Source organism: Tursiops truncatus, chromosome 4 (genome assembly GCF_011762595.2).
Source record: "Tursiops truncatus isolate mTurTru1 chromosome 4, mTurTru1.mat.Y, whole genome shotgun sequence".
Classification (NCBI taxonomy): Eukaryota; Metazoa; Chordata; class Mammalia; order Artiodactyla; family Delphinidae; genus Tursiops; species Tursiops truncatus.
This window is the reverse complement of record NC_047037.1, coordinates 114,197,210-114,208,829: the sequence shown is the minus strand read 5'-3', so window position 1 is coordinate 114,208,829 and position 11,620 is coordinate 114,197,210.

Here is an 11,620-nt window from a genome sequence, read left to right as displayed (position 1 = left end):
ATTATAACTTGCACAAAAAAAGCTGTTTTTAAAATTTTGATCCATACTTATTTTTTTCTTCTTTAAAATTAACAACATGAATCACCTGTGCCACTCATTTAGGACTTTCATTCAATATAACTTTAAATCAGGCATCTATTATCATCACATACCAATACTATTCTTAAATCGTTGCTGTGATTTGATCTTCTGAAGCAGGACCTGTGTAAAACCTGTGCCACCCATGGAAGTATGAGCTCCTTGGTATGAAAACCAGTCTTTTACATTTTAATATCCACACTAGATATAGTAGGATGCTAGGGTGCTGTTGATAAAAATACTGCATTTTGTTTCATTCATAGATAGGAGGTCACAAGACTGCAGGCTAAATAAATATATAAATCAAGTAGCATTTCCACAGAATTTTTTTCCCTGACACGAAAATATTTGACTTGTATTACTCATCCTATCCAAGTAGCAAGTATAAAAATGTAGATATCCAAACCTTTAAAATAACCTAGAATTATCTGGTTTCATTCCTAGTTCAAAGAATGTGAGGTAAAGGAATTCTACTAGAAATAGTCTATGAAAAAAAATCTAAATATAAAGACAGACTAGGTAGGTCAGACAGTGACTGGATTTGCCTATCCTCATCCTTCTTTATTAAGGCTTTTCTACTTTCATATGCCAGAAAGCTTATAGCGTTAAAGTTTAACCAACAAAAATTTCCTGACAGAGTTTCAGTTATCAGGCCAACGATCCAGAAGAGGATAAGAGAACTCTGTGTCTCGGTGAGAAAAGAGGAACATTTGGTGTTAAGCATTCAAGCAAATGCCCAACTGTAATGAAAAGCATCATAAAAAATTGAATATACCTGAGGAGATCTGTACCCAGGTTTTGGACCCTGCTGGGGTGCAGCTAACCTTGCATTTCAGCCAAGACTTTTAACATAGATATTTCCCCTTTTAATGACACTCTAAGAATGCAGCATAAACTCTAATGGTACTTACCTAAAGTGACATTCTGTAACAGAGTGAAGTATGCATAAGGAACCAAAAGAAAAGGTTTCTTGGAAGATGTGGGACTCAAATGGGAACTCAGTGCCCTTAGAAGAGGGCAAGTATCTGAATCAGAGAAGACCAAGAGAAATGGCTTCCTGATGTGGTGACCACAGGGGGTAATGAGAGTTTCACGTGGTAACTGGAAGAAAGTCGTGCCTTGTGAACGTGTAAGAAACAGGGTTAGATCATACGGGTGGAACTGAACTGAAGTAGGAGAGTTTGAACTTAATGCAATAGGTCAAAGGGAGTCATTTTATTTTTATGAATCCAGCAGTGGTAGTTTAACTGAATCTACTTACCTTATTCCAGCTCTTTGTTCACTTACAAAGCTTAAACTACTTCTTACTGTCAGACGACTTCCATTTCAGAAATACTAGGGTGTACGGATAAGCAACATGGAAAAATGAAAAACCCCATGAAGTTATCACCCAAAGACTGAACTAATGTTAATTCTCAAGATATATCCTTCGTACATGAAACTTTCTTTCAAGAAAAAGTTAAACATTAAGTTGAGCGTGGGGGGCGGGTGAGGGACTCAAACCAAGCCCAGGAAGTGAACACTATCCCTTCCTGGTCATTTTCCTTATTTTCTTTGAATTTTGAAATACGAAGAAGGAACGTGGAATCGGCCATAATGAATAGAAGAATAAGAAATGCCATTATTTTTAATATTTTATTCAACTTTCTATTTAGCTTAATTTTAATATTATATATGAAATGTCAATTCTATTCCTGGAGCTTGGGTTAATGTAAGTCGTGGAATTCATTCCTTCAACAAATAATTACTGAATAACTACTAATTATGTGTTAGACTAGATAAATAAGACATCCTGTCTCAAAGAGCTCAAAATCTAATACTGTTGAAATTAGCTTCCATTCAAGATCTTTGTCAGACATATGTGGGAATATATGACACAGCTATGCTTTGTCTTTCTCTGACTAAACTGATAAACATTTTCAAACCTTCTAATTCCCTGGCCAAACTTATTGTCAGTATTAATGCCCCCACTTCTCTAAAACACACTAAATTATTTAATTTGTTGAAGAGGTGAGTGTTTCATTTATTTATTCAGTTATTTCACCCACTTGTATGATGTCCTGTTCTGTGCCAGGGAGGCCTTATGAAAGAGGTCAGTTTTATAAAGACAAGGCGGGGTCCGGCTTAGGAGAGCTTCAGCCTTCAGAAAGCAAACAGAGGAGTAAGTCCAGGTAACCCAGGGTTCTGTTGGATCCCACTGGCACCGTGGATGAGCCACTTCATTTATTGTACACTAGTACCGTCTCAGGGATCGTTGTGCCATCTCCTTCTTGAGCAGCTGAAGCCTAGAAGACGTGAAGTTTCCCAACTCCAATTCTCTCCTTTAAACTCAGTGTTTACCTCCACCAAGAGCTTTGTCCCTCTTCCCTCTTTCCTGAAGCTAAGTTGCCCACCTGAGTGCCAAACTCCATCTCCATCCATCTTCTCAAGGACCTACTTGAAACTATTCTTTCCCTCTCCTACATTTCAACCTCTTTTTCTCTAACCACATTTTATCTTTTCAGTCTATTCGCAACTTATTTCTATACTAAAAAAATAAAATAAATATTTTGCTTGTATGCTAGGCCAGTGCCAGGTCCACTGTTTTGGAATTTCTTGTAGGGTCCAGTGATTTAGGAAGTGTATACTGGTGATCAGCACTTATTTCTTCTACAGAAATAGGAAGGACCTTGTTCTGTGCTGGTTTTCTGCTCCACATTCCCACCCCACGGCATTCCTCTCAGCCTTAACCTGTAAGGACAGTGAATCCATGCCCTGGGGTCCTTTTGCCCAGCAGATTCTTCACCCTATACCAGGTATTGAGTCCATCATAGGCAAGACGCCCTGACTCACTGGATCTTTTGATTGTATATATGTATATCTCTGCATTACTGTTTACTGGCTAAACAGAAAGCCTAAGGAAGAGTAACCTAAGGCTGAATTCTAGCCTCCTTTTTCTCTCAACATGAGCCAGGACCAGCTCTCATGGGCTAGATCAGCTCACCTTCTCTCTACTTCTCCTTCAAGCTGCTTCCTATGTCTCTTGTTTCCTTTCACTCCCAAAGGTCTTGAAAGCGAAGTCACATTTACGGGGTCCGCTTCCTCGTCTCCTATTTACTACTCTCTCCCACACGATCTGCTTTTTCCTCTAACCATGCTATTGATAATATACTTGCTGAAATCATGAAAGTTTTCCAAATTGCCAAATTCTGTGACCTTTTCTCTTCTTATTGTACTTGACTTCAATATATCATTTGGGGCTGTTGACAGTTCCACAAGTCATTAAATTCACTCTTTCCCTGCCATCCATTTATCTTAATTTTCCTAGTACATCTCATTCTCCTTTGCTTTCTTCTCTTTTAGCCCTTCCTTCTGGAACATGTTTTTTCTCAGGAGTTTGTGTTTGTTCTAATTAACTTCCCACTTCACATTCTTCTTGGGTCGTATCATCCATAATTTCCACTGCTGATAATTCATAAATCAAAATCTAGTTCCAATTTTTCCTATCAGTATTCTATTTCTAACTCTGTATGAGCCATAGTAATCTAATTGTTCCACAGTTACAATTATGTACTGAACTGTGGCTACCCCAAACTCATATGTGGAAGCCCTAACCCCCAATTTGACCATATTAGGAGCTATCTTTAAAGAGGTAATTAAGATATAATGAGGTCATAAGGGTAGGGACCTCATCCAATAGGACTGGTGTCCTTGTAAGAAGAAGAAAAGAGACCGTGGATGTGCACACACAGAGGAAACACCATGTGATGACACAAGAAGCCACTGGACCTCACCGTTTATCCAGTATTTAAAAAAAGGGAAGCCTAGAGTCATCTCTTTTCCTTACTTCCACATCTAAAAAAGGACAGAAACTGTAGCATTGTGGTGAGGAGTACAGGCTAGCATTACCATTGGCTAGCTCTAAAATCATAGCAAATTTGTGTTCTTTTGTTAATTGCTATTCTGACAGGTGTGAGGTGTGGTTGTGGTTTTGATTTGCATTTCCCTGATGATTAATGATGATGAGCATCTTTTTTTTATGTGCCTGTTGGCCATCTGCACTTCCTCTCTGGAAAAATGTCTGTTGAGTTCTTCTGCTTATTTTTTAACCAGGGTGTTTGGTTTTGTTGATACTGAGTTGTATGAGCTGTTTATATATGTTGGATATTAACCTGTATCCATCATAGCATTTGCAAATATTTTCTCCCATTCAGTTAGGTTGTCTTTTCCTCTTGGCAATGGTTTCCTTCACTGTGCAAAAACTTTTAAGTTTAATTAGGTCCCATTTGTTTATTTTTGCTTTTATTTCCATTGCTTCGGGAGACTTATCCAAAAAATATTGCTACTATTTATGTCAAAGAGTGTTCTGCCTATGTTTCCTTCTAGGAGTTTTATGGTTTCTGGTCTTACATTTAGGTCTTTACCCCATTTTGAGTTTATTTTTGTATATATGGTGTTAGCGAATATTCTAATTTAATTGTTGGTGAGGATGTGGAGAAAAGTACTTTATTTTTTTTAACATCTTTATTGGAGTACAATTGCTTTACAATGGTGTGTTAGTTTCTGCTTTATAACAAAGTGAATCAGTTATACATATACATATGTTCCCATATCTCTTCCCTCTTGCGTCTCCCTCCCTCCCACCCTCCCTATCCCACCCCTCTAGGTGGTCACAAAGCACCGAGCTGATCTCCCTGTGCTATGTGGCTGCTTCCCACTAGCTAGCTATTTTACGTTTGGTAGTGTATATATGTCCATGCCTCTCTCTCGCTTTGTCACAGCTTACCCTTCCCCCTCCCCATATCCTCAAGTCCATGCTCTAGTAGGTCTGTGTCTTTATTCCCACCTTACCCCTAGGTTCTTCATGCCCTTTTTGTTTTTTTCTTAGATTCAATATATATGTGTTAGCATACGGCATTTCTTTTTCTCTTTCTGACTTACTTCACTCTGTATGACAGACTCTAGGTCCATCCACCTCACTACAAACAACTCAATTTCGTTTCTTTTTATGGATGAGTAATATTCCGTTGTATATATATGCTACATCTTCTTTATCCATTCATCTGATGATGGACACTTAGGTTGCTTCCATCTCCTGGCTACTGTAAATAGAGCTGCAATGAACATTGTGGTACATGACTCTTTTTGAATTATGGTTTTCTCAGGGTATATGACCAGTAGTGGGATTGCTAGGTCGTATGGTAGTTCTATTTTTAGTTTTTTAAGGAACCTCCATACTGTTTTCCATAATGGCTGTATCAATTTGTATTCCCATCAACAGTGCAAGAGGGTTCCCTTTTCTCCACACCCTCTCCAGGATTTATTGTTTCTAGATTTTTTGATGATGGCCATTCTGACCAGTGTGAGATGATATCTCATTGTAGTTGTGATTTGTATTTCTCTAATGATTAATTATTTTGAGCATTCTTTCATGTGTTTGTTGGCAATCTCTATATCTTCTTTGGTGAAATGTCTATTGAGGTCTTGTGCCCATTTTTGGATTGGGTTGTTTGTTTTTTTGTTATTGAGCTGCATGAGCTGCTTGTAAATTTTGGAGATTAATCCTTTGTCAGTTGCTTCATTTGCAAATATTTTCTCCCATTCTGAGGGTTGTCTTTTGGTCTTGTTTATGGTTTCCTTTGCTGTGCAAAAGCTTTGAAGTTTCATTAGGTCCCATTTGTTTATTTTTGTTTTTATTTCCATTTCTCTAGGAGGTGGGTCAAAAAGGATCTTGCTGTGATTTATGTCATAGAGTGTTCTGCCTATGTTTTCCTCTAAGAGTTTGATAGTTTCTGGCCTTACATTTAGATCTTTAATCCATTTTGAGCTTATTTTTGTGTATGGTGTTAGGGAGTGTTCTAATCGCATACTTTTACATGTACCTGTCCAGTTTTCCCAGCACCACTTATTGAAGAGGCTGTCTTTTCTCCACTGTATATTCTTGCCTCCTTTATCAAAGATAAGGTGACCATATGTGCATGGGTTTATCTCTGGGCTTTCTATCGTGTTCCATTGATCTATATTTCTGTTTTTGTGCCAGTACCATACTGTCTTGATTACTGTAGCTCTGTAGTATAGTATGAAGTCAGGGAGCCTGCTTCCTCCAGCTCCATTTTTCGTTCTCAAGATTGCTTTGGCTCTTTGGGGTCTTTTGCGTTTCCATACAAATTGTGAACTTTTTTGTTCTAGTTGTGTGAAAAATGCCATTGGTAGTTTGATAGGGATTGCATTGAATCTGTAGATTGCTTTGGGTAGTAGAGTCATTTTCACAATGTTCATTCTTCCAATCCAAGAACATGGTATATCTCTTCATCTACTTGTATCATCTTTAATTTCTTTCATCAGTGTCTTATAATTTTCTGCATACAGGTCTTTTGTATCCTTAGGTAGGTTTATTCCTAGATATATTATTCTTTTTGTTGCAATGGTAAATGGGAGTGTTTTCTTAATTTCACTTTCAGACTTTTCATCAGTAGTTTATAGGAATACCAGAGATTTCTGTGCATTAATTTTTTATCCTGCTACTTTACCAAATTCATTGATTAGCTCTAGTAGTTTTCTGGTAGCATCTTTGTGATTCTCTATGTATAGTATCATGTCATCTGCAAACAGTGACAGCTTTACTTCTTCTTTTCCAATTTTTTTTCCTTTTATTTCTTTTTCTTCTCTGATTGCTGTGGTGAGAGTGGGCAACCTTGTTTCTGATATTCGTGGAAATGGTTTCAGTATTTCACCATTGAGGACGATGTTGGCTGTGGGTTTGTCATATGTGGCCTTTATTATGTTGAGGAAAGTTCCCTCTATGACTACTTTCTTCTGGGTTTTTATCATAAATTGGAGTTGAATTTTGTCAAAAGCTTTCTCTGCATCTATTGAGATGATCATCTCGTTTTTCTCCTTCAATTTGTTAATATGATGTATCACATTGATTGATTTGCACATATTGAAGAATCCTTGCATTCCTGGGATAAACCCCCCTTGATCATGGTGTATGATCCTTTTAATGTGCTGTTGGATTCTGTTTGCTGTATTTTGTTGAGGATTTTTGCCTCTATGTTCATCAGTGATATTGGCCTGTAGTTTTCTTTCTTTGTGACATCTTTGTCTGGTTTTGGTATCAGGGTGATGGTGGCCTCGTAGAATGCGTTTGGGCGTGTTCCTCCCTCTGCTATATTTTGGAAGAGTTTGAGAAGGATAGGTGTTAGCTCTTCTCTGAATGTTTGGTAGAATTCGCCTGTGAAGCCATCTGGTCCTGGGGTTTTGTTTGTTGGAAGATTTTTAATCACAGTCTTAATTTCAGTGCTTGTGATTGGTCTGTTCATATTTTCTATTTCTTCCTGGTTCAGTCTCGGCAGTTGTGCATTTCTAAGAACTTATCCATTTCTTCCAAGTTGTCCGTTTTATTGGCATACAATTGCTTGTAGTAATCTCTCATGATCTCTTGTATTGCTGCAGTGTCAGTTGTTACTTCTCCTTTTTCATTTCTAATTCTATTGGTTTGAGTCTTCTCCCTTTTTTTCTTGATGAGTCTGGCTAATGGTTTATCAATTTGTTTATCTTCTCAAAGAACCAGCTTTTAGTTTTATTGATCTTTGCTATCGTTTCCCTCATTTCTTTTTCATTTATTTCTGATCTGATCTTTGTGATTTCTTTCCTTCTGCTAACTCTGGGTTTTTTTTTGTTCTTCTTTCTCTAATTGCTTTAGGTTCAAGGTTAGGTTGTTTATTTGAGATGTTTCCTGTTTCTTAAGGTAGGATTTTATTGCTATAAACTTCCCTCTTAGAACTGCTTTTGCTGCATCCCATAGGTTTTGGGTTGTCGTGTCTCCACTGTCACTTGTTTCTAGGTATTTTTTTATTTCCTCTTTGATTTCTTCAGTGATCACTTCATTATTAAATAGTGTATTGTTTAGCCTCCATGTGTTTGTATTTTTTACAGATCTTTTCCTGTAATTGATATCTAGTCTCATAGCGTTGTTGTGGGAAAAGATACTTGCTACAATTTCAATTTTCTTAAATTTACCAAGGCTTGATTTGTGACCCAAGATATGATCTATCCTGGAGAATGTTCCATGAGCACTTGAGAAAAATGTGTATTCTGTTGTTTTTGGATGGAATGTCCTATAAATATCAATTAAGTCCATCTTGTTTAATGTATCATTTAAAGCTTGTGTTTCCTTATTTATTTTCATTTTGGATGATCTGTTCATTGGTGAAAGTGGGGTGTTAAAGTCCCCTACTTTGAATATGCTACTGTCGATTTCCCCTTTTATGGCTGTTAGTATTTGCCTTATGTATTGAGGTGCTCCTATGTTGGATGCATAAAGATTTACAATTGTTATATCTTCTTCTTGGATCAATCCCTTGATCGTTATATAGTGTCCTTCTTTGTCTCTTGTAATAATCTTTATTTTAAAGTCTATTTTGTCTGATATGAGAATTGCTACTCCAGCTTTCTTTTGATTTCCATTTGTATGGAATATCTTTTTCCATCCCTCACTTTCAATCTGTATGTGTCCCTAGGTCTGAAGTGGGTCTCTTATAGACAGCATATATATGGGTCTTGTTTTTGTATCCATTCAGCCAGTCTGTGTCTTTTGGTGGGAGCATTTAATCCATTTACATTTAAGGTAATTATCGATATGTACGTTCATATTCCCATTTTCTTAATTGCTTTGGGTTTGTTATTGTAGGTCTTTTCCTTCTCTTTTGTTTCTTGCCTAGAGAAGTTCCTTTAGCATTTGCTGTAAATCTGGTTTGGTGGTGCTGAACTGTCTCAGCTTTTGCTTGTCTGTAAAGGTTTTAATTTCTCCATCAAATCTGAATGAGATCCTTGCTGGGTAGAGTAATCTTGGTTGTAGGTTTTTCTCCTTCATCACTTTAAATATGTCCTGCCACTCTCTTCTGGCTTGCAGAGTTTCTGCTGAAATATCAGCTGTTAACCTTATGGGGATTCCCTTGTGTGTTATTTGTTGTTATTCCCTTGTTGCTTTTAATATATTTTCTTTGTATTTAATTTTTGACAGTTTGATTAATATGTGTCTTGGCGTGTTTCTCCTTGGATATTTTATCCTGTATGGGACTTTCTGTGCTTCCTGGACTTAACTATTTCTTTTCCCATATTAGGGAAGTTTTCAACTATAAGCTCTTCAAATATTTTCTTAGTCCCTTTCTTTTTCTCTTCTTCTTCTGGGACCTCTATAATTCGAATGTTGGTGTGTTTAATGTTGTCCCAGAGGTCTCTGAGACTGTCCTCAGTTCTTTTCATTCTTTTTTCTTTATTCTGCTCTGCAGTAGTTATTTCCACTATTTTATCTTCCAGGTCACTTATCCGTTCTTCTGCCTCAGTTATTCTGCTATTGATCCCTTCTAGAGTATTTTTAATTTCACTTATTGTGTTGTTCCCTCTTTAGTTCTCCTAGGTCCTTATTAAACGTTTCTTGCATTTTCTCTATTCTATTTCCAAGATTTTGGATCATCTTTACTATCATTATTCTGAATTCTTGTTCAGGTAGACTGTCTATTTCCTCTTCATTTGTTAGGTCTGGTGGGTTTTTATCTTGCTCCTTCATCTGCTGTGTGTTTTTCTGTCTTCCCATTTTGCTTATCTTACTGTGTTTGGGGGTCTCCTTTTTGCAGGCTGCAGGTTTGTAGTTCCTGTTATTTTTGGTGTCTGTCCCCAGTGGCGAAGTTTGGTTCAGTGGGTTGTGTAGGTTTCCTGGTGGAGGGGACTAGTGCCTGTGTTCTGGTGGATGAGGCTGGATCTTGTCTTTCTGGTGGGCAGGTCCACGTCTGGTGGTGTCTTTTGGGGTGTCTGTGGCCTAATTATGATTTTAGGCAGCCTCTCTGCTAATGGGTGGTGGTGTGTTCCTGTCTTGGTAGTTGTTTGGCATAGGGTGTCCAGCACTGTAGCTTGCTGGTCGTTGAGTGAAGCTGGTTGTTGGTGTTGAGATGGAGATCTCTGGGAGACTTTCGTCGTTTGATATTTCATGGAGCTGGGAGGTCTCTTGTGGACCAGTGTCCTGAAGTTGGCTCTCCCACCTCAGAGGCACAGCACTGACTCCTGGCTGCAGCACCAAGAGCCTTTCATTCACACGGCTCAGAATAAAAGGGAGAAAAAATAGAAAGAAAGAAAGAAAGAAAGAAAGAGGATAAAATAAAGTAAGATAAAATAAAATAAAGTTATTAAAATAAAAAATAATTATTAAGAAAAAAAAAATTTTTAAGTAAAAGAAACAAAAAAATCCGGACAGACAGAACCCTAGGACAAATGGTGAAAGCAAAGCTATACAGACAAAATCTCACACAGAAGCATACACATACACACAAAAAGAGGAAAAGGGGAAAAAATAATATATCTTGCTCTCAAAGTCCACCTCCTCAATTTGGGGTGATTCGTTGTCTATTCATGTATTCCACAGATGCAGGGTACATCAAGTTGATTGTGGAGATTTAATCTGCTGCTCCTGAGGATGCTGGGAGAGATTTCCCTTTCTCTTCATTGTTCGCACAGTTCCCGGGGTTCAGCTTTGGATTTGGACCCGCCTCTGCGTGTAGGTCGCCTGAGTGCATCTGTTCTTCTCTCAGACAGGACTGGGTTAGAGGAGCAGCTTATTCGGGGGCTCTGGCTCACTCAGGCCGGGGAGAGAGAGGGGCACGATGCAGGGTGAGCCTGCGGCGGCAGAGGCCAGCGCGACGTTGCACCAGCCTGAGGCACACCGTGCGTTGTCCCTGGATCACAGGACCCTGGCAGTGGCGGGCTGCACAGGCTCCCGGGAGGGGAGGTGTGGATAGTGACCTGTGCTCGGACACAGGCTGCTTGGTGGTGGCAGCAGCGGCCTTAGCGTCTCATGCCCGTCTCTGGGGTCCGCGCTGATAGCCGCGGCTCGCGCCCGTCTCTGGAGCTCCTTTAAGCACGCTCTTAATCCCCTCTCCTTGCGCACCAGGAAACAAAGAGGGAAGAAAAAGTCTCCTGCCTCTGCGGCAGCTCCAGACTTTTTCCCGGACTCCCTCCCGGCTAGCCGTGGCGCACTAACCCCTTCAGGCTCTGTTCACGTCTTCAACCCCAGTCCTCTCCCTGGGATCTAAGCTCCGGAGCCCGAGCCTCAGCTCCCAGTCCTGCCCGCCCTGGCGGGTGAGCAGACAAGCCTCTCTGGTGAGTGCTGGTAGGCACCGATCCTCTGTGTGGGAATCTCTCCACTTTGCCCTCCGCACCCCTGTGCCTGCGTTCTCCTCCACGGCTCCGAAGCTTCCCCCCTCCGCCACCCGCAGTCTCTGCCCACGAAGGGGCTTCCTAGTGTGTGGAAACCTTTCCTCTTTCACATCTCCCTCCCACTGGTGCAGATCCCATCCCTATCCTTTTGTCCCTGTTTATTCTTTTTTCTTTTTCCCTACCAAGGTATGTGGGGACTTTCTTGCCTTTTGGGAGGTCTGAGGTCTTCTGCCAGCATTCAGTAGGTGTTCTGTAGGAGTTGTTCCACGTGTAGATGTATTTCTTATGTATCTGTGGGGAGGAAGGTGATCTCCGCGTCTTACTCTTCCACCATCTTCCCCCTCTCCCCCGA